The 21,447-nt window shown below is 52.9% G+C and overlaps 1 protein-coding gene and 1 pseudogene across 1 annotated transcript in view; both read left to right on the top strand.

The window, feature by feature from the left end:
* LOC137464098 (uncharacterized) overlaps positions 1-21,447 on the top strand; it is a 1,364,046-nt pseudogene that overhangs the window by 23,486 nt on the left and 1,319,113 nt on the right.
* The window catches only part of LOC137464097 (zinc finger protein 3-like), a 208,821-nt gene that overhangs the window by 47,143 nt on the left and 140,231 nt on the right, over positions 1-21,447 (top strand). The window lies entirely within an intron of this gene.

Raw genomic sequence — 21,447 nt, 5'->3', positions numbered from 1 at the left:
GCTGAGCTCTGGTGTCCCATCCCAAGGCAGTTGGGCACAGCCCGGCTCCGTCGCCCCAAGAAGACTCGCTCAGTGTTTGCTGCGGCCTCCTGCCACAGACTCCTCCAGTTAAAGGTCTGCAATGTCCCTTCAGGTGGCCATAAAGAAAATGAGTCTGAGAGGGCAGAACAGGGAACGAGCTGTGAATGAGCTCCTGCTCCTGAAGGACAAGAAGAACCCCAACATTGTCAGCTCTTTGGACAGGTGAGTGCTTCAGGCCTTATCCCGTGCCCGGGCCCTGCCTTAACCTTTCCTGGCATCCGTAGTCTGTAGCCTGTTTTGAAAATGCCTGACCCAGCCGTTTCTTCCCAAAACAACAGCCTGGCAGTTCGCTCCCTCCGTGTGCTTTTGTTGCTTTGGCTTGGTTTTTCCTTCAAGCTGACCCTGTTTTCTGTGTCTTACAACAAGTGCTGATAAACCACAGCAGAAATTATTTCCCTTGGCTTCTTCTTCCCAGCCCTTTCTCATTGCTGCAGATGCCAGGAAGACCAGGTTCTTGTTCCCAGAAATGCCTCATTTGCCCATTTGTCACTGGCCTTGCCTGTTTCTGAAGGGACTGTCTGAAAGGTTTTCTGACCCCTTTTGTCCCAAGTGCTGCCCGGCCTCCTCCCCTGGATAACCCTGGGAGCTGTGTTGCCTTGTTCTGCAGGGAAGGGTGGAACTGCTGAGTTCAGAAGCTGAACCAGCTGGGGGCCAGTGTTGTGGGTCCACATTGATCTGGGCCTTTGCTAAACTGCATTTTTCACCTGCTTGCCATCTCAGGCCTCTCCTTTCTCACAGGGGTCTCCTCCTTTAGACTGTGCAGATCCCAAGGGCTGTGCAGCCTGGCAGGAATGTCTCTCCATCGGATTCTGTCCTCATTGACAAGTGACCTGGCAACAAAATTCCACTCCAGGCTTTTCCATGGGGGAACTGAGCACTGCACATTGGTCTCCATGCCACTGCTTTCCTCTTCCAGCTTCCTTGTTGATGGAGATCTCTGGCTGGTGATGGAATACATGGATGGAGGAACTTTGCAGGACGTTGTCAGACAGACACGCATGGCTGAAGGAGAGATGGCAGCCGTCAGTCGGGAGGTGAGGGATCCTGCCTGTGACTGCCATGCCTTGGACACGATGGTCCTTCCCAAGAGGGCGTGAGAGCAGGAGTGGCTCCAGGCTCAGGGCTTTGTTTCTCTGTTGTTTTCATGAGCTGGAGAAGAAAGAGCCCCTGCAGTGAACGGCCTGCCAGCAGCACTGCACTTCTACTCTGTTCTTGTTCTCTTTCCTGCTGTTGTGGCACTCTCTGTCTGTTTTGGATTTGATGTGCTGTTCTCAGCTTTGCCCTGAACCGTTTGCCTGGAGCTTGTCTGCACTGCACTCCTGGCCTGTCACAGCAAAGTCGCTGCTGGCAGAATTCTAACCTGTCCTTTCTTGTGTGATATATTCCGGCCATTGGTTTTTACCCTCGTGTTTCTTGTTCTCTCTCAGTGTCTGCAGGGCCTGCATTTCCTCAATTCGAACCGGGTGATCCACAGAGATCTGAAGAGCTCCAACATCCTTCTGGGCATGGACGGCTCTGTCAAGCTGGGTGGGTGTTCCTGGCCAGGCACGGCGCTCCCGGGGTGCGGCTGTGGGGCTGCTTCCCAGTGACGGCCAGAGCCCCACAAGGGCTGCTGGGGGCACTGCCCGGCCCCTGCTGCCAGCTGAGAGCGGCTGCCCCTGCAGAGAGCTCAGGAAAGGAGCAGGCTGTCAGGGGTGCCTTTGCTCTGGCAATGGCCCTCCCAGAGGGGCAGGAGTTGGGATCTAAAGCTGCAAGGGAATCAGTAAAAGCAACTGCACGAAAGCTGAGGGTTTCTTTAAGGGTCCAGCTCAGTCCCATCTTTCCTTGGCTACAGCCCTGAGGACTTTTCTAGCTGACTTCACTGCTGCATTCTCAGACTGAGAGCGGGGAGTCTTTGTGCTTGGTTTCCTCATTCCAGCTGCCTTTGACAGTGTTTGTTTCTGTCCTCAGCTGATTTTGGCCTCAGCGCTCAGCTCAGCCCTGAGCAGGACCAGCGCAGCTCCATGGTGGGCACTGCTCACTGGATGGCCCCAGAAGTTGTCACCAGTTCTCCTTACGGCCCCAAGGTGGACATCTGGTCCTTCGGCATTGTGACCATCGAGATGGTGGAAGGAGAACCTCCTTACTTCAGGGAAACGAGGGCCATGGTAAGAGGCCAATTCTCCCGTGGTTGCAGAGGCCTGTGAGCACAGGGTGAGCCTGCACTGGGAGCAGCAGCTGGAGGTTTCTGCACATGGGGAAGGGAATTCCCAGAGGACTGGAGTCTCAACACAGACACATATTCTTCAGTCTCCAGACACAATTTGCTTTGGGATTTACGTTGTTTCAGTTCTTCTGGCTGAGAGGATGACCTGAAAATGTGAAGCAAGTGCACCAGCTCTTTACAATGGCTGCAGCAGCACCAGGGTTTGGGTTTTTTGGTTGGCATAGAAAAATGAGCTGTGAGCAGCATCTCAGCCAGGGAGGAAAGTGCCCCTGGAGCTGGGGCTGGGAAGCCGGGGTCGATGTGAGCACTTGTGGGTGGGAAGGAAGCTGGCAGAGCGCTGAGTTTGCTTTTCCTGCAGGCTCGTGCTCTGATCCGGCAGAACGGGACCCCGCAGCTGCAGGAGCCCAGGCGCCTGTCGGCTCTGCTGCGGGACTTCCTTGAGTGCAGCCTGGAGCCGGACGAGGAGCGGCGCTGGTCTGCCCAGGAGCTGCTGCAGGTGAATGCCAAGCGGCTGCAGGGGAAGCAGCAGCACCAGGGAGGGGTTTTCTTGTGGGGCCCCCTCCGATGGTCTCCGGTCTCGCTGCTTTCCACACGCAAAGCAAGCAGAATCCTCGCCTGGTTTGGCTTGGCAGGGGCCTTTCGAGGTCATCTGCACCTGGGGCCCCACAGCGAGCAGGGCCATCTTCAAGCAGCTCAGGTGGCTCAGAGCCCTGCCTGACCTGAGCTTGGATGTTTCCAGGCAGGAGGCACCTCCCACATCTCTGGGCACCTTCTGTCAGTGCTTCCCCACTCTCCTGCTAAAAAAATTCTGCCTCAGATCTCATCTGAGCCTGCTTCCCTCTCCTGAGTTTCAGACCATTTCCCTTTGTCCTGTTGCAACAGAGCCTGTGAGGAAGTTGACTCTGGAAAGTAACGGTTCATTTCTTTCTTTTTTCTCCTTTGGGCAGCACCCATTTTTATCATCAGCCAAGCCTCTCTCCAGCCTGACCCCTCTGATCACCGCAGCAAAGCAACTGAGGAAGCAGCAGAGGAGATGAAGCACTGGAGGACAGCTTCTAGTCACAGTAGTTAGTTAGGACAACTAGTTAGTTATGGTAGTTAGCAGTGCCAGTTAGTTATGGTAGTTAGCAGTGCTAGTTGGTTAAGGTAGTTAGGACAGCCTGTTTGTTACGGTTCTTATGACAGCCTGTTTGGTATGGCAGTTTTTTGAATAAAAACTCTCTTCAACCTCAACTCCCTTGGCGTGTCCCTTCCTTCTCCCTGTGTGACTCAGCTGCCTGGAGCAATGTGAGGGGAGAGCGGGCCCAGCCTCGCCCAGAGCTGAGCCCCAGCAGAGCCCTGGCAGAGCCCAGAGCAGCCTCGGCATCTGCAGAGTCAGCCTGGAAGGAGGCGCTTGGAGCCTTCTCGGCTGCACCCGAGTCTTGCTTACAAACTGTGTGTCAGGGCTCACCCCCAGATTGGGGTGGCCCTGAAAGATGGAAAAGTCTCTCCTACAGCCTGTGCCTTCAAAGAAAGACTCAAGAGTCTTCAGTCCTCCTGTCTCAAGGGAGTTTATTGTGTGTTATCTAAAAGATTTTCTTCCTGAACTGCTGCGGTCCGTTCAGCAGGTCAGACAAAGGCACACACTGACTCCCAGGGGCCTGGTGCCATCTTTTATATCATCCATTACATGTTGAATGTTTATGGTTTTACCCCAATGCCTATCACCTATATTGAATGGTGACTTTCTACTCTAAACCAATCTGTGAGTGCCAACATCACCATGAACATGGAGGTTAGGAAGGAGAAAGAAGGAGGACAGGGCACGCCCAAGTCCCTTCATCTTAGAACTTCTGGCCCCCATGTACAAAACTCAGACCCCTCTGTACAAGGCCTAAAACCCCCCTGTACAGCAGTCAGAAGTTTTTCCTTTCACTTTGTGACTACTTCTACAATAATATCTAAACTTTTGTGATTTCTTGTTCTTCCTGCAAGGTTGGTAAATTGTTCCATGGGTCAGATTCAAAGCCACAGAGGTTTCCAGCTGCATGCCAGGGTCTCAAATGCTTCCGACCTGTGCCCGGAATATCCAAGAGTGTCCAAGGGACATTCTGGGTTCCGACAAGAACAGGATAATGAGAAGTCAATGAAGAGCCTTGAATGCAGCTTTCCCCACGCCTCCCTCCTTCCAGCTGCACCTCCTCCCCCGGCAGTGCAGGAGACAGGGAATGGGGCCGTGCTCAGTTCATCCCCCGTGGCTTCTCCCTCTGCCCAGGGACAGGAGTCGTTCCCCTCCTGCAGCCTGCGGTCTCTCCCACCGGAGACTTCTCCAGGAACTTCTCCAACCGGAGTCCATCCCCTGGGGCACAGCCCCCCTCCAAGTGCTGCAGCGTGGGTCACTGTGCCACGGGGTCAGTCCTTCCAGGACAGGCTGCTCCAGCGGGGGCCCCTCTGTCCACGGGGTCACAGCCTCCTCTCAGGCATCCCCGTGCTCCAGCCTGGCTCCTGCAGGGGCTGCAGGGGGATCTCTGCATCCCCATGGATCTGCAGGGGGATCTCTGCATCCCCATGGATCTGCAGGGGGATCTCTGCAGCCCCATTGTTATCAATGAATCAGTCAATTTAATAATTAGAGGAATTTATTAAATCAAGTCAAATAAAAATTGGAAAAGCCACAAGCAAAACAGCGCTGAGCCAGGCGATCGGAGCTGGTTTCAGGCTATACAGCCCCGTACCTCTGGCAGTTCGCAAGGTACTGATTCCACGAGGTTTTATCTTTATTGCTTTTAGACGTAGTAGGATTCCTGAGGGCTTTCCTGTTCCCTCTCATTGGTCTTGCCCCTTTCCACATATTAATGCATTTTCTTTTCTTGTGCAGAGTTTTTCCTGGAATACTCTGCTGAAGTCTCGTTAGATGGCAATCCTCTCGAATATCTTGTTCTGGCTATGAATATTCATCTTATCAGTTCAATGCCTATCTTCTAGATGGAATAATCCTTCAGAGTAACCATCCTTTGAGACAGGAATTCATCTTGTATATATTGTTTTTTCTGTCACTTGATTCCATTTAAAAAGATACTGTATTTTTATTAGTTCTGAGCATGAATTTATTTTAAATTATATATTACACCCATGGATATGCAGGGAGACCTCTGCATCCCCATGGATCTGCAGGGGCATCTCTGCAGCCCCATGGATCTGCAGGGGGATCTCTGCATCCCCATGGATCTCTGCATCCAGCACCGCCGTCTTTGGAGGCGCCAGGAATAGGCTGAGCTCTGCCTGAAGCTCTTCTCACATTCCCCACACCCTTCCCGGCACAGGGAGGGTTTTCCCTCCTCACAGCTCCCCGGGCTGGGTTTGCAGCCCCTCCTCGTGTGGGACCTCTGGGGCTTTTCCTCCCCGTTGCGTTCCTGCACCATGGAGCTGTTCCAAATGGCCTCTTCCACGAGGTTCTGTGTCAGGGATTTGTTCTCCTGGTCTCTGTCCACAGATCAGTGCCTGGGGCAGGAAGGACAAGGAGAGTTAGGGACAGGGAAAAGGAAAAGGAAAAGGAAAAGGAAAAGGAAAAGGAAAAGGAAAAGGAAAAGGAAAAGGAAAAGGAAAAGGAAAAGGAAAAGGAAAAGGAAAAGGAAAAGGAAAAGGAAAAGGAAAAGGAAAAGGACAGGAAGGAAGAAGAAGGAACGAGGGAGGAAGGAGATGGGAAAAGACGTAGATGGATGAAGGAGAGAATGAGGAGAGGAAGTAGGGCAGATAAGAAGATGGGATTTGTGTCCGTGCCAGAGGGAAGGGGAAGGAGATCCCCTCAATCCATCCCTGGCAGGACGGCGTCAGCAGCGAGGTTGTCCTGCAGCCAGGGGCGATGCTGGGCTGGGAGATGGAGCAGGAGAGAGGGGCAAAGGGGCAGTGACTTCCTCCTCACCTGCCTGGCTGTCCCAGTCTGTAGCGTCCTGGCACTACCGAGGCCCTTGGAGCGTCCGGCACTGACGAGCCCAAAGCTCACGGCGACTTTATAAAGCTGACAAAGTAGGCAGGATGGGTCTTTGTAGGATCTCCAGCAAACTGGGTTTATTGGAACAGGAACAGGGCACAGAGCTGAACAGGCTCCAGGGACAAAGACAGGCTGCAAGCTGAGGGCACAGGGGGTTTTTATATGGGGTAGTGAGGGTGGAGCTGAGGGTCAGGGTCCAATGGATATGGGGGAAAATGGTGCAAAGGAGGGGTTAAGGGTCGTGTCAGCTAATAGGGAAACAGAGGCAGGGAAATGCACTAAACTTGGGCCAGTGGAGGGACAGAGAGAGGAGAACATTCTAGGGACTAACCAAAATAGGTGACAGGGGTTGAACTGGGGTAATTAGGCCAACGGGCCAATGGGGTAACATAACTTTACAGAAATCAGCATGTGCCTGCAAAGATCTATGGGAGAAGCAAGCTTCTCCCCATAACCTTGAAATCTATTCTTGTTTGGGACCAGTCCTCCACAGCTGAGGGACTGAGATTCTGATGGTAGGCTCCTGGGCCTCCACAGCAGTGCATCTTCCTTTTCCTTGTTTTCATTGCAGCGTCATTCTCCTCCATCCAGATGAAATTGAGGATTGGCAATGGCTTGCAAGAAAGCAAGGGGTGAGTACCTTGGGTTTGGTGAGAAATGAGCTTCATGCTTTAGAATTTTTAAAACTTTAAGAAGGCATAATTAGAGACAAATCAATAACAGCTCTGGGTTTCTGGCGATGGCCAGAGGCACACTGGTTAACCATAGCAACTCATCTACTTATTCCGTTGTATTGTTCAAAAATATATTGATAAAGATTATACATATTGAAAGATTTCTTTGAACTCGTTTACTTGTTCCAGGAACTCTTGATGTTGGTTTGACCCCCAACCGCCTTTCTAGAGTACGTGCAGGAATCGTGGATTGTTGTTCTGAGGGTTGTGTGTCACTTCCTCACAACAGCCCCCTGATCCCTGGTTTCAGCTGTCAGTCTGCAGGCCCCAAGTTGGGCAACTCCCTGGGGGCTCCCCTGGCAGGGGAGACCCTCCTGGAGCAGTTCTGTGTCAGGAAGGAGAGACGCATTGGACTTCTTTAGTCTTCAGCTTCTGTTTATTGTTACCTTATCAAAACTTCAGCACACTGTCTGCACCAGACTCTGCGTGCGGGACAAACAGCACAAAAATGACCAACAATCTCTTGTTATAAGGCATTTTGAGTCTAATCAAAAACTAAGCTACCCAGTTAAGAAGGGACACCGAAATTATTTTCCTTTCTAACCCAATAACTGAGCCCTAAAGACCCGGATTTTTCATGTGGATTTTTCTACCCAATTACAAGACATCACCTAAAGGCAAGAAGAAAGAGGAAGAAGAAAGAAGAAGGGAACTCAAGACAACACCCTATATCCTCCATCTTGAATCCATCTATAACATACTAAAAATCCTAAAACCTAAATGTCTCACCCATGTGAAATACTACACTAGTCTCTACAATTCTCTACAATCTCTTTCACACTTTTGTGGTTTCTAGTTTACCTTGAGGCTTTGGAAGTTTTCTCCATGAACGAGGGTCAAAGTCAGTGCTCCCCTGGGGGTCAGGACACCCCAGAGCAGACAGAGAAATATTCCCAGTGCCCTGGGTTTCCACATCAGCAGGCGACAGTTATTGACAGTCGAAGGGTCAGCGGCAGGGGTCCTCATCACACCCGTTCCTTAAATGTTATCTGGCCATGCAGACGGTTTTAGCTACTTCCACAAGTACTTTAAATCAACATTAGCTGTTTCACAAATATCTCTGAGTTACTCTTGTCAGTTAGTTACAAAAATAAAAGCATTAGTTATTATTTCACAACTGCAGCTACTTCTGCAAAAGTTAACATTCTAATGCACAACACGTAGCATCCACTTCAATACTTTGCAAAAGCCAAAACTATAATGTATGTTTTTCACACTGTCCACAAACTAAAATATCATCCATGAATGATGTTCTGAGGATTTGAGCGACACAGGGGCCAGGGCACTGGCCACAAAATGCTGACAAATTATACTACAGCAAAAGTAGATAAAAGTGATTACAAACTGTACTGTATCAAAATCGTTGTGATTAGGAATAAGTTGAAGAAGTCAAGACAAAATAGCAAAAGCCACCAATTACATAGTTCTTTATAACAAACCCAGGGCAGGTTTTTCCCTTGCATGGAGCACTTGGGCCTTCCCCGGGCCCCTTCTGCCCTCTTGCAGAGCCGGTGGCATTTTCCACCACCCACAGTTTGTAACCAAGAGTCGGGTGCAGCCGAGAAGGCTCCAAGCGCCTCCTTCCAGGCTGACTCTGCAGATGCCGAGGCTGCTCTGGGCTCTGCCAGGGCTCTGCTGGGGCTCAGCTCTGGGCGAGGCTGGGCCCGCTCTCCCCTCACATTGCTCCGGGCAGCTGAGTCACACAGGGAGAAGGAAGGGACACGTCAAGGGAGTTGAGGTTTAAGAGAGTTTTTATTCAAAAAACTGCCATACCAAACAGGCTGTCATAAGAGCCGTAACAAACAGGCTGTCCTAACTACCTTAACCAACTAGCACTGCTAACTACCATAACTAACTAGCACTGCTAACTACCATAACTAACTAGTTGTCCTAACTAACTACTGTAACTAAACGCTGTCCTCCAGTGCTTCATCTCCTCCTCTGCTGCCTCAGTTGCTTTGCTGCGGTGATCAGAGGGGTCAGGCTGGAGAGAGGCTTGGCTGATGATAAAAATGGGTGCTGCCCAAAGGGGAAAAAAGAAAGAAATGAACCGTTACTTTCCAGAGTCAACTTCCTCACAGGCTCTGTTGCAACAGGACAAAGGGAAATGGTCTGAAACTCAGGAGAGAGAAGCAGGCTCAGATGAGATCTGAGGCAGAATTTTTTTTAGCGGGAGAGTGGGGAAGCACTGACAGAAGGTGCCCAGAGATGTGGGAGGTGCCTCCTCCCTGGGAACATCCAAGCTCAGGTCAGGCAGGGCTCTGAGCCACCTGACCTGCTTGAAGATGGCCCTGCTCGCTGTGGGGCCCCAGGTGCAGATGACCTCGAAAGGCCCCTGCCAAGCCAAACCAGGCGAGGATTCTGCTTGCTTTGCGTGTGGAAAGCAGCGAGACCCGAGACCATCGGAGGGGGCCCCACAAGAAAACCCCTCCCTGGCGTTGCTGCTTCCCCTGCAGCCGCTTGGCATTCACCTGCAGCAGCTCCTGGGCAGACCAGCGCCGCTCCTCTTCCGGCTCCAGGCTGCACTCGAGGAAGTCCCGCAGCAGAGCCGACAGGAGCCTGGGCTCCTGCAGCTGCGGGGTCCCGTTCTGCCGGATCAGAGCGCGAGCCTGCAGGAAAAGCAAACTCAGCGCTCTGCCAGCTTCCTTCCCACCCACAAGTGCTCACATCGACCCCGGCTTCCCAGCCCCAGCTCCAGGGGCACTTTCCTCCCTGGCAGAGATGCTGCTCACAGCTCATTTTTCTATGCCAACCAAAAAACCCAAACCCTGGTGCTGCCACAGCCATTGTAAAGAGCTGGTGCACTTGCTTCACATTTTCAGGTCATCCTCACAGCCAGAAGAACTGCAACAACATAAATCCCAAGGCAAATTGTGTCTGGAGACTGCAGAATATGTGTCTGTGTTGAGGCTCCAGTCCTCTGGGAATTCCCTTCCCCATGTGCAGAAACCTCCAGCTGCTGCTCCCAGTGCAGGGTCACCCTGTGCTCACAGGCCTCTGCAACCACTGGAGAATTGGCCTCTTACCATGGCCCTCGTTTCCTTGAAGTAAGGAGGTTCTCCTTCCACCATCTCGATGGTCACAATTCCAACGGACCAGATGTCCACCTTGGGGCCGTAAGGAGAACTGGTGACAACTTCTGGGGCCATCCAGTGAGCAGTGCCCACCATGGAGCTGCGCTGGTCCTGCTCAGGGCTGAGCTGAGCGCTGAGGCCAAAATCAGCTGAGGACAGAAACAAACACGGTCAAAGGCAGCTGGAATGAGGAAACCAAGCACAAAGACTCCCCGCTCTCAGTCTGAGAATGCAGCAGTGAAGTCAGCTGGAAAAGTCCTCAGGGCTGTAGCCAAGGAAAGATGGAACTGAACTGGACCCTTAAAGAAACCCTCAGCTTTCGTGCAGTTGCTTTTACTGATTCCCTTGCAGCTTTAGATTCCAACTCCTGCCCCCTCTGGGAGGGCCGTTCCCAGAGCAAAGGCACCCCTGACAGCCTGCTCCTCTCCTGAGCTCTCTGCAGGGGCAGCCGCTCTCAGCTGGCAGCAGGGGCCGGGCAGTGCCCCCAGCAGCCCTTGTGGGGCTCTGGCTGTCACTGGGAAGCAGCCCCACAGCCGCACCCCGGGAGCGCCGTGCCTGGCCAGGAACACCCACCCAGCTTGACAGAGCCGTCCATTCCCAGAAGGATGTTGGAGCTCTTCAGATCTCTGTGGATCACCCGGTTCGAATGGAGGAAATCCAGGCCCTGCAGACACTGAGAGAGAACAAGAAACACGAGGGTAAAAACCAATGGCCGGAATATATCACACAAGAAAGGACAGTTTAGAATTCTGCCAGCAGCGACTTTGCTGTGACAGGCCAGGAGTGCAGTGCAGACAAGCTCCAGGCAAACGGTTCAAGGCAAAGCTGAGAACAGCACATCAAATCCAAAACAGACAGAGAGTGCCACAACAGCAGGAAAGAGAACAAGAACAGAGTAGAAGTGCAGTGCTGCTGGCAGGCCGTTCACTGCAGGGGCTCTTTCTTCTCCAGCTCATAAAGACAACAGAGAAACAAAGCCCTGAGCATGGAGCCACTCCTGCTCTCACGCCCTGCTGGGAAGGACCATCGTGTCCAAGGCATGGCAGTCACAGGCAGGATCCCTCACCTCCCGACTGACGGCTGCCATCTCTCCTTCAGCCATGCGTGTCTGTCTGACAACGTCCTGCAAAGTTCCTCCATCCATGTATTCCATCACCAGCCAGAGATCTCCATCGACAAGGAAGCTGGAAGAGGAAAGCAGTGGCATGGAGACCAATGTGCAGCGCTCAATTCCCCCATGGAAAAGCCTGGAGTGGAGTTTTGTTGCCAGGTCACTTGTCAATGAGGACAGAATCCCATGGAGAGACATTCCTGCCAGGCTGCACAGCCCTTGGGATCTGCACAGTCTAAAGGAGGAGACCCCTGTGAGAAAGGAGAGGCCTGAGATGGCAAGCAGGTGAAAAATGCAGTTTAGCAAAGGCCCAGATCAATGTGGAACCACAACACTGGCCCCCAGCTGGTTCAGCTTCTGAACTCATCAGTTCCACCCTTCCCTGCAGAACAAGGCAACACAGCTCCCAGGGTTATCCAGGGGAGGAGGCCGGGCAGCACCTGGGACAAAAGGGGTCAGAAAACCTTTCAGAAAGTCCCTTCAGAAACAGGCAAGGCCAGTGACAAATGGGCAAACGAGGCATTTCTGGGAACAAGAACCTGGTCTTCCTGGCATCTGCAGCAATGGGAAAGGGCTGGGAAGAAGAAGCCAAGGGAAATAATTTCTGCTGTGGTTTACCAGCACTTGTTGTAAGACACAGAAAACAGGGTCAACTTGAAGGGAAAACCAAACCAAAGCAACAAAAGCACACGGAGGGAGCGAACTGCCAGGCTGTTGTTTTGGGAAGATACAGCTGGGTCAGGCATTTTCAAATCAGGCTACAGACTACGGATGCCAGGAAAGGTTAAGGCAGGGCCCGGGCACGGGATAAGGCCTGAGGCACTCACCTGTCCAAAGAGCTGACAATGTTGGGGTTCTTCTTGTCCTTCAGGAGCAGGAGCTCATTCACAGCTCGTTCCCTGTTCTGCCCTCTCAGACTCATTTTCTTTATGGCCACCTGAAGGGACATTGCAGACCTTTAACTGGAGGAGTCTGTGGCAGGAGGCTGCAGCAAACACGGAGCGAGTCTTTTTGGGGCGACGGAGCCGGGCTGTGCCAAACTGCCTTGGGATGGGACACCAGAGCTCAGCAAGTGCCATTCCCACAGCCCATTGCTCTGCTCGCTGGGGGCTGCTTACAGGACACATGGCCAGAGACATTTGGCCTTGCAAGCTCTGCAGAAATGGCCCCTCAGCTGTCAGCCTCCAAGCTCTAACCACATTCTCTGCACCTACAGTCTTCTCAAATGGCCTCAACATTCATTATTGATCAAACACACTTTGCAAGCAGGAGGTAATTCTGGTTCTGTGCAAACAGAGCAAAACAGCCGGGAACCCTTTAGCAGTTCTATGGGATTGGGTCATGATTTCAGATGCAACTGCTCTGGTTGGGATGGCACAACAAAGAAAACACACACATCCATTGCCCTGCTTCCATTCCTTTGGGCACTTCAGAAGGACCAAGTCTGTCCCAGCTGTGCTCTGCAGGCTGACACGGCTCTGCCTGCAGAGGAGCAGCCTGTGCAGGAAAGCTCTGCTGGCCCCCAAAGCTGCAGCCACAGCTCCCAGCAGAGGGGAGAGCCCTGGAGAGCTGCCAGACGTGCTGGGCGTGTTGACACTGACCTCTCCTCCAGTGGCCCTGTCGAGTCCTTTAGAAACGGTTCCGAAAGCCCTGGAGACAAAACAGCAGAGAAGAAAGAAGCAGCGCTTTAGGCCCTGGCAGTGAAAGCCAGCCCAGACAGGAGATCTCTGCTGCCTGCAGCGTTCACAAACACCTGGGGGCATCGACCCTTCCAACAACAGCGCAGCAGCCACCAGCCCTCTGCCATGCAAGGTGTGCCAGAGAAAAGTGAGACCCAACACCAAGGAATTGCACTGGAGCAAATCCCAAATGTCCATGCTGCACTGCTTTAGTTCAAAACCTGAAGTGAGCAATGGGTGTCTAAAGAACTGGAAAAGAATGCATTCCATCCTTTTCCATTTCCTGCCTAAGACCTGCAGGATCCACAAGGGCCCTGCCATCAGGCAGGTGATGCATTTTCCCCCAGAGTGAATCAGCTCTGTGTCTGTTACTGAATGTATGGGCTCTACTACCTGTGCTGGAATAGAGCACTTATTAGTTCAGCTCTGGTTTCTGTTTCTAATCCATTAGGTTGTTAATCCTGACCAGAGGATATTTTTTGAAGCAAAATATTTGAAAGAAATCTCCTTGAGAACTGTTTTCTGACAGTCACCAGATGGTGAGTGGCTCTTTTAGGCAATCCAATTCCAGGGACAGAAGATCTTCCAGGTCCTGCTCCTTGCTGCAGGCAGGACAGTGCCAGCCTCAGGGGCCTTTGACGGTGCCTTCTGAGCACAGGTATCAATTCTGATCAGGACTGAGGGACAGCAGGATGGCGCCCCAGTGTCTGGAGGTGTTTGGAGCTCTCCTGACTTCTCACTTGATCCTGCACCAGCACAACACCTGGGCCTGCTTGTGCAGAAGTAACTGCCGTGCACTTACCCTTGGCCAATCTGCTCCACTTCCAGGTATTTCTCGGCAGGCTCCGCCAGGCTCACGGTGTTCCCTGAAAGAAACCACGTGGAAGACGCTCCCTCGCAGAGTGAGACCCCGCCTTGCAGCAGAGCCAGAATGCAGCCCCCCTCCCTGGGGCCGTCAGCCCCTTGGTCTCAGCTGGGGAAGGACAAGAAATGACCCTGGCACATTCAGCTGCAGAGCAGCACTGGGTGCAGCTGATGCCGAGACACACACACAGCACCCTGCTCTGGCACACAGGAACACAGCAGACGTACTCAGCTGCATCAGGCACCACTCCCCTCTCCCCTCTGGCTGCAGGGCTGTGCTGCTGTCAGAATGTTCAGCCCAGGATCCCACAGCCGAGGGAGGTTCAGTGTCCTCTTCCCAAGCACAGGGAGCTTCTCCGTCCACTTCCCAAAACGCTGCAGGTTCTCCGTCGTCTTCCCAAAACGCTGCAGGTTCTACGTCCACTTCCCAAAATGCTGCATGTTTGCTATCATCTTTCCATGCCCGGGGACGTTCACTGTCCACTTCCCATTCTGGGAGAACTTCACCCTCCTCTTCCCAAGACACAGGATGTCCTCTGTCCTCCTCCCAGGCCGGGAGATGTCCACTGTCCTTGTCCCACACCGCGGGAGCCTCGCCATTGTGTTCCCACAGCGCGAGATGTTCGCCGTCGTCTCCCAGAGCAGCGGGAAGTTCACTGTCATCTCCCGGCACTGAGGGACGTTCACCATCGTCCCCCGGAACAGCGGGAAGCTCACTGCTGCCTTCCTCCTCTTTGGCCTCCTCTTTGGAAGCAGAGGGTGCCAGAGGAGGTGCTGGTGCTGCTTTTGTGCCCTGTGGACAGACGGCAGCGTGAGGGACGGGAAGCTCTGTCTCAGTTATCACCTTATTTACCCTCAGCTGCACATCCAGCTGCACTAAGCAGAAATTGGGTTCGGAGCTGTTCAAACAAACAATGGGCTAAAGTCCACATTGCCCCTTATTGTTGGGAATTCCATATTCCACTATGGCTAAAGCCAGCAAGCAATGCTCTGCCTGCAAAACCAGACCTGCAGCTCTTCAAAAGCTCTTCAGCAGAAAAGGAGAAAACTCCCAGGGATCCCTTTGCTGCTGCAAGGACACTGACAGGAACTTTCCTTCAGCCTCCCAGGCGGGCACTCGGCCGCCACATGCTGAGCTCACAACTTGCTGCACAATTCCAAACACCAAAGGTTCCTTTCCCACTCACCGAAGGAAGAGCTGCTCGGGATCCACTCATGAGGTGCCCTGCAAGGGAAGAGGGAACATGAACCAGATGCTGTCAGGAAAACAATTGCCTGTGGTGGGAAATGCCCCGGAGCAAGGCAACCCCGAGAGAGCATTTTGCTTTCACAGCGTCCCTCCAGGAGCCACAGTCCCTTCACACAGCAAGAGAACAGCACAAAATACTGGGCTGGGTCAGCTCTTGGCTGGACAGGCAGTTCCAGGCTCTGCTGCCACAGACTCCCCGCTTGAGGAAACAGAACCCCCCAAGGCTCATTGCAAATGCTGTGCACGCCCCGCTGGCTGCAGACACCCCCTTTTCCAGCTGCAGCTGCTGCCAGGAGCTCTCCCAAAGCAATGGTGTCTTCATGGCAATTTGGTTACAAAGTCAGCTCAGGCCCAGAGGAAGAACAGCAAGCACACAGCAAGCCCAAAGCCACAGCACCGAGGGAAAACCTCGACTTACGTGCCAAGTGGGTTAAAAAATACCCCGCATACGCCACAGAGTACAGCGTGCAAACTGCAGCAGCCACGTGCTGGATCATTTTGGCTGCGCTGCACACGTCTGCAGACTGTAGCCCTGCAAGCACAGAAGGACACCCGTCAGGGGTGGGCTGGCTGCTGAGAATGCCTCGGGCAGGAGGATCCTCCGGCAACGAGCAGTGCCCAGAGCCACTCTGGACACTGAGGCCTCCGTGTGCCACAGCAACGGGAACACCTCGGGGACGTGGCAGTGCTCCTGTGACATCACAGCAGCAGCTCACGCAGAAACCGCCTGGAAGGTTCTCCTGTGTCACAAAGGAGCACAAAGAGCCCTCCCAGGGCACAGCCTGTTGCCCAAAGGATCCAGGAGGAGCTCTGAAAATGCAGCAAACAAGGACACCCCATAGCCCAGCCTGAACACTGAGGAGGAACAAGGACGGCACCAAAGCAGAGCAAACATGACCTTTAGTCACTGACACTTCTGGCTAAAAACAGCAAGCCGTGTTCCATCTGGGATCTTTGTTCTCGTTCTAAAAACAAGCAAGGTTCTCCACTCTAAATATAGAGAAGGCAGGAACTGGGCAGGAGGTGGGATGAGGAAGGAGGAGGAGGAGGGAGAGAGGAAGAGGAGGAGCAGGAAGAGGAGGAGCAGGAGCAGGAAAAGGAGGAGAAACAGGAGGTTCCAGTGCCCCCTGTGGCCGCAGCACCCTTGGCCCCGGGACCATCGCCCCCAGCTCATCCTGCAGGTGAGGGGGGAGAGGGAGCTCGTCCCAAATCTATCGGGGGGTCCCTGAGAGGGTTTTTTTATTGGGGTGTGTTTGGAGCTTGCAGATTGTGGAATTGAGCCCCAAATATCGTCTGGAGGCCCAAATAAACCCTGGGAGGGTTTTTTCTCTCTTTGTGTGTAGGTTTGGATCTTGCAGGACCCCAGAGCTGAGCCCCTTGGGGGATCTTTGGGAGTCCACGTGGCCATTGCCCAGGGCCACCAGGGGGAGGACATTGGTCCAGGGGACCCCCGGGGCAGCAGAGGAGAGGAACCCCTGGGACCCCCGGAGTAGGCAGAGCAGAGAGGGGTGATCCTGGAGCTGGGGGAACCCCGGCTGGCTGGAAAGGGGGGGAGCCTGGAGAGGAGGGACCCCTGGGACCCCTGGGATATCAAAGTAGACAATCAGGGCAGAAGGGACCCCATGGACCCCCAAAAGCCCCTGGATTATCCCTAATCAGGACGTCGGGGAAGGGGGAACCCTTGGGGCCATTGGATCCCCATCATCCCAAGGAAAGCAAACCTCTGGAACGCCAAAAGTGGAGAGATCAGAGATAGGGAACTCCTGGGTGATTTTTTTTTTTTTTTTGGGCTGAACCTTGATATAGTGGAGATTTCCATGGACACAAGACTCCTGCTGAGTTCTAGGGATGGACTTGGGCAGTGAGGAGCCTCTACTCCAAGGCGCTCCCACCTTGATTTTCCCCAAAGCAGGATTTGTCATTCTCAGGGTGTGGCTGGATGGAGGAGGAGGAAAAGCCCCGGGAGATCCTGCAGGAGGAGGGGCTGCAAACCCAGCCCAGGGAGCTGTGGGGAGGAAAGAGCCCCCCTGAGCCAGGAAGGCAACCAGAGATCCAGCTGGAGCTCACAGCTGGGGGAGAAGCCTCATGGCAGGGAGAAGCCACACAAGTGCTTGGAATGTGGGCAGGGCTTCAGCTTCAGCTCCAAGCTGATCTGGCACCAGGGAATACACACTGGGGAACGGCCCTACGAGTGTGGGGAGTGTGGGAAGGGATTCAGCCACAGCTCCAGACTGATGCGACAACAGAGGATCCACATTTGGGAAAAGCCCTACGATTGTGGGGAGTGTGGGAAGAGCTTCAGAAGAAGCTCGGCCCTGATCCAGCACCAGGTGGTCCATACTGGGGAACGGCCCTACGAGTGCTTGGAATGTGGGAAGGGCTTTGGGTTGAGCTCCAAACTGAAAAGACACCTGCGCATCCACACCAGGGAGAGGCCCTACGAGTGTCCCCAGTGTGGGAAGAGGTTTCACACCAGCTCCAATCTCCTCAAACATGAGCGGATTCACACAGAGGAGAGGCCCTTCCGCTGCCCTGACTGTGCCCAGGCTGGGTCTGTTGTCCCCGTGCCGGGGGCAGAGTGACAGCAGGGCTGGGGGGACACACAACCCCCCCAAAATCAGCACAGGGACAGAGGCCACAGGGAGGGGCTGTGGCTCCTCGCGGCTCAGGAGCTCTGTGTGCAGAGAAAAGGGGGTGACACCGGGCTGGGGGCCCCGGGTAAGGAGCACACATGCTCTGGGTTGAGGGGGGACACGACCCCCGGGACCCCCCGGCCTTCTTGCACAGGTAGAAGCCGAGCCTCAGCGCGAGGAAGACGAAGCCCAACTCGGAGTCCTTCATCCCCATTGGCTTCTTGTTGAAGGCGGCGTCCGGCGACATCTCTGGGGGTCTGCAGGGGTCAGGGCCCCCCAAAACCTCTCACAAACACCCCAAGCCCCTCCAAGTACCCTCCCAGTCACCCCCAGCCCACCCAGGACCTCCTGAAACCTTCCCAAGATCCCTTCCCAACCTCCCCAGCACCCTTCAAAACCTCTCCCATTCCCCTCAGGATTCCACCACCCCCTTCCAGTTGTCCCTACAGCCCCAGGACCCCCAAACCCTCTCCCAGTCCCTTCCCAGCCCCACCAGGACTCACCCAGACCCCTCCCTGTCCCTTCCCAGCACAAACAACCTCATCCCAACCTCTGCTTTTCCATCCCCAATCTCCTTCCAGCTCCTCCAAGCTCACTCGAATCCCTCCCAGTCACACCCAGCGCCCCCAAACTCCCTCCCAGTGTCCACCAGGACCCCTGGCACCCCATCCCACCCTCCCCAGCATCCTTCAAACCCCTTCTCAGCCCTTCCACACCCCCGAGCTCCTCTCCTATTGAAACCAGGCTATCTTAAACTCCCTCCCAGTTGCTCCCAGCACACCCCAATCACCTTCCCAGCCCCCCCAGTGCCTCTCCCACTGTCCCTGGCGCTGTGGGGGCCAGGACGTGCCCCAGTGCCGGCTCAGGGGGTGCTCCAGGCTGATGTGCTCCACCTGGCAGCTGCAGGTGACCCTGCACTGGGAGTGGGGGGTTTCCAGCAGCACCAGGAGCTGGTGGCTCCAGTCCCCATTGGGGACCACGTCGGTGACCACCACATGCCTCAAGAGCTCCTGCTGGCCCTGGAACCACCTCAGCTGGATGTGGGCAGGCTAGAAATCCATCACGGAGCAGAGCAGGTGGCCAGGGCCGGGCTGGGAGCTCGAGGGTACCAGCGGGACGGACACAGTGGGATGGGCCCTGGGAGAGTTTGGGGACACACTGGGGTCAGCTGGGGGGAACTGGGAGAGGTGGGAGAGGGCTGGTGTGGCATTGAGAGGGACTGGGAATGAAATTGGATAGGGTGGGGGAAGGCTGGGACAGAGGGGAGGTCTGGGATTGGACTGAAAAGGACTTGGAATGGACTGGGAGGGACTGGGAGAGAGGGTGGAGGTTTGGGAGTGGAGTTAGAGGGACTGGGATAGACTCTTATTGGAATGGCTGTGGGCTGAGAGGAATTGGGAGGGACTCTGGGGACCCTGGGAGGGACTGTGAGGTCACTGGGAGACACTGGGATGGACTGGGAGAGGCACCGGAGTCCCTTGGGGTGAGGGGGCAGGAGGCACAAGGAGGGCTGGGGGCTCTGGAGCAATTCCCAGGTCTCAGGTGTCTGGCAGTAGAGGTGACCCCAAAAATGCAAAAGTCCTTGCTTCCCAGCCTGCACAGCCAAAGAAGAAGTCGGAATGCGTAGGGTTGGCTTCTCAAGGTCGTTTATTTTCTCTTATCTGTTGTCGGGATCTGTGATTTTTAGATGATCCCAAGATGGTAAAGTCTCTGTCTTTCAGCCCCGCTGCCAAAGAAGGAGTCGTAATTCGTCTGTGCTGGTTTTCAAGGGTGTTTATTTCTTCTTATCTAAAATATTTTCTCTCTGACCTGCAGCAGGTCTGTCTCGCAGGACAGCGTGCAGGGCTCTGCCCCTCAGTGGGATGTTACAAACATTATGTACCAAAAACTACTATGTGTTTTATTTACAATAACGTGCCAATATCTATCACCCATGTTGAACAGTGTGTCCCCAGCCTAAACCAATAAAAAAATGCCAACACCACAGTGAAACGTGGAGGGCATGAAGAAGAAGAAGAAAAAGGACAAGGCACACCCAGTTTCCTCCATCTTGCCTCCTTTGAACCCCTTACCTAGAATCCTAAAATTCTACTTTTGCACCCATGCCACACTAATTACTACTTATATCAAGCAGTCAGAGCTTGTAATTCATCCTGTAAGACTGAAAACTCTTTTCCATGGATAGAGATCAGAGACAGTGTCTCTCGGGGCTCTGTACAGGGGGGTTTCTGACCCCCTGCCAGGGTCCCAGACCTTCCAGGGCAGCCAGAGGGATGCTCTGGATTCCCACAATCTATAACGTGCTTTCTCAAGGAGCTGCGGTCTGTCTAGCAGGTCAGTCTGTGGCAGACTCCCACCCCCTTGGGGTGGTGTTACCATTTTACACTAAACACTACCTGCACTATGTTTACAATAACATGCCAATATCTATCATTTATGTTGTACAGTGCATCTCTACCTTCAACCAACAGAAAAGTGTCACTGTCGCCGTTGAGCAGGACGGGAGCAGACGGACTCCAAATTAGAAGGCAAGAAATGAAGCTCTGATTTATTTCAAATGCACTGCTCTATTTATAGGGAACATCATGCAGACTAACTTCATTGGTCTTAGAGTAAAAACATCTCACACCACTGGTGTGCAGTGAATGACGCACGGTGGCAGAACATATCTATAAACAATGTGAACAACAAGAGAGATTAGTGAATTATTTACATTCTTTCCCAACTGCTTCCCAGGCTCTCGCCTGGTTAGAAAACCTTCTCTTTTTCTCTCTGACTGAACTGAGAATATCCACATGTCACCATCGCTGTGTTAATTCACCTACCACCCTACTCAAACCCTCGTGGCTTGTAATTCCTCATACAACGTTGGCAGTTTTTCCATGGGCTGAAATTGAAGCCACAGGCGTTCTTGACACCCTGCCAAGGTCTCCGAGCCCCCTGCCAGGGGCTCGAGCCATCCAGGGCAGCCAGAGGGACGTCCTGGGTTCCCACACAGAACTTAAAGAAGAATAAAAGTGTCTGAGTTAAAGAGAGATAAAGAGAGAGTTTCACTTAATTTGGGGTTGGAACAGGTAAAAAAAACTGAATATGGGTCGCAAACACCAGGAGTGAAAAACTGTTCAGGCTCATCAACATTGATCAGGCAAATTAATTTTATGCATATGCAGCAGGTTAGGGGATAAAATAAACTGGGGAATTTTCAGGGGAATGAAGGGAAAAAAGATAATTTGCCATTACAAACAAAGTGTAGATTGGCTGATAAATGAAATCGGACATTGAAAGATGAAAGGAACGGGAGAGGAGGTGGAATGATCTTTGTCTTTTCCAGTAAGGAGGCAGTGACTCTTGCTGTTATCTCTTTGAGAAGGATTTCTTGGCTATCTCATCCCTTTCTTGAGCTGCTAAAAAATATCTTACATCACATAGTTTCTATTTGAACATTATGATATAACCTAAAACTATATTTACCACACTACTTACAAAGGATTAATACAGTACTACATGTGAAAAATGCAGATTAAAAGATTGGCTTTTCGCAAATACTAAAATGAATATGTATTGTGTTCTATTGATTAGTAGTGCTGTATTAGCATTTTAATGGTATGGTAACTGTAGTTTTGTAGTTAAAATGTAGCTTTTGTGGTTCAAATAGAAACTGTGTATGTGGGATATTTTTTTAAGAAAGGAATGAGGTACTCCATCGAGATAGCAGCCACAAAACACCTAAATCTTCTAAAGAAAGAATTTGTGGCTTCCTTATCAGGAGAAACTAACTTCTTCATGCCTCGCTCAGACCTAAAGACGCCACCAAGATTTGACACTAACCAGACAGAGCTCTTTGTT

The sequence above is a fragment of the Anomalospiza imberbis genome, chromosome 36 (assembly GCF_031753505.1).
Source record: "Anomalospiza imberbis isolate Cuckoo-Finch-1a 21T00152 chromosome 36, ASM3175350v1, whole genome shotgun sequence".
Classification (NCBI taxonomy): domain Eukaryota; kingdom Metazoa; phylum Chordata; class Aves; order Passeriformes; family Viduidae; genus Anomalospiza; species Anomalospiza imberbis.
The sequence above is the reverse complement of the archived record's forward strand: the minus strand, read 5'-3'. Positions and strand labels throughout refer to the sequence as shown.